The sequence below is a fragment of the Octopus sinensis genome, linkage group LG13 (genome assembly GCF_006345805.1).
Source record: "Octopus sinensis linkage group LG13, ASM634580v1, whole genome shotgun sequence".
In the NCBI taxonomy this organism is placed as follows: Eukaryota; Metazoa; Mollusca; class Cephalopoda; order Octopoda; family Octopodidae; genus Octopus; species Octopus sinensis.
In genome coordinates, this window is record NC_043009.1 from 61,676,782 (window position 1) to 61,682,366 (window position 5,585).

At 33.3% G+C, this 5,585-nt stretch overlaps 1 long non-coding RNA gene across 1 annotated transcript; it reads left to right on the plus strand.

Annotated features, from left to right (window-relative positions):
• The first annotated feature begins 368 nt into the window (after positions 1-368).
• Positions 369-4,524, plus strand: LOC118765836. The gene is made up of 2 exons (XR_005001731.1): positions 369-2,444; positions 3,539-4,524. It is a non-coding gene; the product is annotated as an uncharacterized LOC118765836 (long non-coding RNA).
• The last annotated feature ends 1,061 nt before the right edge of the window (positions 4,525-5,585 follow it).

Genomic DNA, 5,585 nt, shown 5'->3' on the forward strand with positions numbered 1-5,585 from the left:
AGCACCATACAAGTGTGATCGTTGACAGAGCGGCTAACCGACTTCCATGCCAGTGGCACATAAAAGGCACCATTTGAGCGCGATCGTTACCAGCATCGTCTTACTGGCACTCGAGTCCCATGCTAGTAGGGTATTAAGAGCACCATCTGAGCATGATCGTTGCCAGAGAGGCTAACTGGCCTCCGTGCCAGTGGTACATAAAAGACACCATTCAAGCATGATCGTTACCAGCATCGCCTTACTGGCACCTGTGCCGGTGGCATGTGTAAAAGATTCGAGCGAGGTCGTTGCCAGTACCGCCTGACTGGGCATGTAAAAGCACCCACTACACTCTCGGAGTGGTTGGTGTTAGGAAGGGCATCCAGCTGTAGAAACTGTGCCAGATCAAGACTGGAGCCTGGTGCAGCTATCTTGTTTGCCAGCCCACAATCAAAATTGTCCAACCCATGCTAGCACGGAAAGCAGATGTTAAACGATGATGATGATGATGTACATAACAGACAACAGAACTACCAGAGAAAAGAGTAAACTGTTTTTTATTTGTTCTTAAAATGTTTTTGTTTAGTTGGTTTTTGTGTAGAGGTTAGATGGGGGTGGGGAGAGAATAATGATTTACATTGAATCACTGAAACATACAAAAGGAGAACTTAAAATATACAACTGAAGACATTTTACTGAGGGGTGGGTGATAGGTGGTGTCTTAGTAAAGTGGGGGGGGGACAGACATGTATGTATAAAATGTGAAAAAGTTAAAGAAATTGTTTTGTTTTTTTTTTGTTAAAAAGAGAATATTTAAGACTTGGATTAATTGAAATGTATTTTAATATGTAATATGTAAAACTATTAACATTACAGACATCAATGCTGGCATCATAAAACCCCAAAAAAAAAAAAAATTTACCAGCAATCTAAGGCCCATAGTCACTGGTGTATTATGAATTATGAACTGGTTTGAAACCAGTCCCTTCAGTCACTGACAAATGTTTAGTATTTTAGTCACAAGTAAAGGAGGTAGTGAGTCTTCAGAAACGTAGACTATACTCTAATTTGGATACAATGATAGAATATTCTAGGATTTAACTAGGGCAGTAAACAAATCTTTTAGCTTGTTGTCTAGTACTGCCATTTACAAAGGCGAAAAGCAAAATCTATTTAGATTGTGTCTAAATCTGCCAAAGGCATATTAAATTGATAGAAACATTTACAATATATGAATATATCAAAGTTCATTTAGGGGGAGAAAAAAAAGTCCCCACAATAACAAAACATTTGATCATATTGGAGTATTTTTATGGATTGAAGTTTATTTGAATAGAAGAAGAAGAAAGAAAAAAAAGCTGTGATGGTGTTTAAGTTCTTAATCCTAAATTAATTCTGATACATCAATAATGTCTTAAAATATTCATCATAGTGTTCACTAGTGTTGGTTTTTTAATTATTAAGTATATATATATATTTGTATGTGTTTGTGTGTGGACATATATATGTATGTATAATTTGCACATGTCTGTAATTCTATGTAGACATGTAAGTCTATTTTAATTATATAATTTACGAGTGTACATGTGTTTCCATGGGAAACAAATTGTCAGTAATATTCTGAAGGACTTTCATCCATAGACAGACGGACAACTAAATGGTGAAGAATATCCTGATGACTTAAAATCTTTGTCAATTTTTATTTGTTGAACATTTTCACTCAGATTACAAATGTCAGTAGGAAGTGTTCATATTTGCATTGGATATAGTGAGATCAGGTTTGTTAATAAGTCCAGGTAACAGCAAACAGTGTGTGTGTGTGGTGTGTGTGTGTGTTAAGATAATTATTCTGACAACCCAACAGAGTTCCTGTTTTGTATAACACAAGAGGAGGGGCTAATTGGTACACATCCACTACGGTAATTATTAAATAGGAATCATAAAAAATAACGAACAAGATATGTTTAATTTTCAAGAAAAAGAAGAGGAGGAACAAATTTAAAATATAAATATATGACTGTTTTTTTTTAAGAAAAAGAAAAGGAATAAAAATGTTTCTATGTAAACCTGGAATAAAATCAGAGATTACGAGGGTTTTACGAGAAGGGGTAGGGATCGTTTTATGATTTTTTTTCCTTACAGGAAGAAGCAAAGAAGAAATCTGATAGTTTGAAAACACAGTGAATCTACTTGAAAAGCTATATTTTTATCGTCCATACCACTACCTGGTATTCTACAATATCTAAAGACAGCCAAGTTGAAACTAATTCAGTGTGACCCCACTGATGGATCATCTACAGAAATGCTACACTGAAGTAGCGTAGCATTACTTCACCAGGAAAAACATGAAAGCTAGTTCAGTTGAACAGCAGGATCAATAACCGGTTGTTAGAACTAAGATCCAGTGATGAGGTGGGATGGATTCACTGATATCCTCACCTCTGAACTCATATAAGAACTAGAAGGTAAGTACAGACTTACCATAATACAAAATTTAATAAATGATTCACAGTAGAACAGGAATTATATAATCACATTCATTGGCTTACAGCTGTTTTTGCTATAAGGAACTGTGCATCCAAAGGAGAACTGGGTAACAATGTGACATGGCTTCATCAGAGATTCTTATAGTAGAAATCACTAAGCCAATGGATGTGATTATGTCACTTCTATTCTTTTGTCATTCATTTGATATATATATATATATATATATATATATATATATGTGTGTGTGTGTGTGTGTGTGTATGTATGTAGAAGGTTGAAAAGGAACACACGAGTTGATATATATGGAAAAAAAGTAAAGATAGAAAATGCTAAAATAATTTTATAAAAAACATTTCAGTACCGGTTTCAGTCATTGAGACTTTTTCAACTGAAAGTATGGAAAACAATTAAATTTTGGAAAAATTAAAAGAAAAGTTTTTTAAAAGAATATTTGCATAGTGTTCGAATACAAGTGGCATTTTCCTTGTTTCTCTCGTGTAAACAAGAGAGAGAGAAACAGGCAGAAACAAGGAAAATGCCACTTGTATTTGAACACTATGCAAATATTCTTTTAAAAAACTTTTTTTTCCAAAATTTAAATGTTTTCCATACTTATAGTTGAAAAAGTCTCAATGACTGAAACTGGTACTGAAATGTTTTTTATAAAATTATTTTAGCATTTTCTACCTTGACTTTTTTCTCCATATATATATATATATATATGTACTTGTGTGTGTGTGTGCAAGAGAGAGAGAGAGAGATAGAAATAAGTAATTCCGCCTATAATCTTTACTGTGGCTTCAGCCCACATTTAAAGACTTAAAGAAAGGTATTGGAATCTCAATAACTAGCAAGTTTGTTCCTTTAACTATCAAATTAATTAGAAAAAACATTGGGTGAGGATAAATGGAGCAAATAATTCATTTCTAGAAATCAAACATATCAAGAATGAATTGTTTTCCAAAGACAATGTATATATATATAAATAACTGTTGAAATTACATTTAATTAGTTGGTTTAATATCTTTAAAAAATGTAGTCTTAATTAGTAAATACTCTGTTACTATTCCAGATGCCAAAATACCTTGATTGATTGGGAAACAACTTCTGAACAATTTTGAGTTAGTTTTGGTCAATAGAAATTATTTTTTTTTAAAATGGCACTAAACAGAAGAAACAATGGAATATTTAAACTCTACACACGATTAATCTTCCCTTAAACTGCTTTACTAATTCTGAAGAATTTGAAATTAAGAATGCAAGACTTTTTAAATAAAAGCCATTTATTTATAGTTAATGATAAACAGAATTTAATTAAGACCACAGTTCAATTAATTCTAAAGTGGTAACTCTGTGATTTACTGCTGAATTAAATTTGAAAGTTTCATAGAATAAATTTGAAAGACTGTTTGTATTAAAATTTTTCAATTGTATGTGTTATGTGTATGTAGCAAGATCTGTTGCAACTGGATGTATATAATTGTACATTGTAAAATCATTACATGAAATTTTAATGGCAAGTTAAAAAAAAAAAAATTAGATGTGTAGATGATCTGTAGTAGAAAATGGTTAAATAATAGTATAATGGTTTCTTAATAATAATAAGGTCAAAAATCAATGGTTGAAGATGAAAAGGATTTAGAATTCAGAAGACATGATTCAAAATAAAACAACAAAGCAACAATTACACAGTACAAAAAAAAAAAAAAACTACCTCAATTCACTCTCAGAATGATATATTTTAGCACACACACACACACACACACACATTCTTACTATTTCTCTCTCTCTCTCTCTCTCTCTCTCTTACACTGATACACACATTACCCCCCCCCCCACACACACACACACCTCGACCAGTCAAATACTTTACATTCACATGAGCAGAGTGGAGAGATGAAGACAAACAAAACGGTAAATGTGATTCCATCTTTGGTTGAGATTGCATCTAGAATGATCTTTGAGTCTTTGGTAAAAAATTCATAATGGCTGATATTTTTAGTTTCCATTAAACAAAACAAAAAAAAACATTAAGAAATGAAATACTGACTCTGTGGACTTGTGTCTTGTTTAGACATCAGTTCAGATTGGATGCTGTTTAGATGTGTTGTTTTCATAAATGAGTGAATAGTATACATATGTATAAAATGAAGTATGTGTACATGCATACACACACACACAAATGCAAGTGAATGCACATGGGTGCACACTCGCACATAAGTGAGCATGCAGACACACATACATATGTATACTTACATGTATGTATGCAAATATATGTGTATGTTTATTTTTGTATCTGCATATATATATATATATATATGAAGGTGTATGGCCTAGTGGTTAGGGTGTTGTACACATGATTACTAGATTGTGGTTTCAATTCCTGGACCGGGCAACACATTGTGTTCTTGAGCAAAACACTTCATTTCCATTGGTCCAGTCTGGTCAACTTCTGTAATGGAGCAGTTTTCCTATCGGGAAGAATGTTGGCCTGCTCGCCTAACCAGCAGGGTGGCATCATTTGAAAGCTAAAAGCAATGCAAAGCGCATTGTGACCAGTGATGTATAACGACATCTGATAGAGATATATATATATGCACACATGTGAAGGCGCATGGCTTAGTGGTGAAAGTGTTGCATTCAGGATTGCAAGATTGTGGGTTCGATTCCCAGACCAGGCATTGTGTTGTGTTCTTGAGCAAAGCACTTCATTTCATGTTGCTCTGCGATCATTTCGACACCTGACATGTGGCACCCGTTGCACCTGTACAGGTAATGTTGATCTGATGGAGGGAGTGAGCTTATGTCTACACAAACATTTGATCACTAAAAACAAATCATCTGTGTGGTTGATTGGTAAGAAATTTTTGAACCCTTACATATAAACCCAAAACTAAAAATGATCATATCATACTGAAAGCACCAGTTTGCATCTGATCACCAAAGTTAGAGCAATATGAGTTCATACTTTTATTCTTAGGTGGACAACAACTTGAGAAACCTAATTGCTGTAAACATAAACTTTAGTGTATATGTGTATGGGAATATAATATAGTCTGTATAAATATATGTATAGGGGTGGTTAAATAGTGCATGTATATATACACACACACATATAT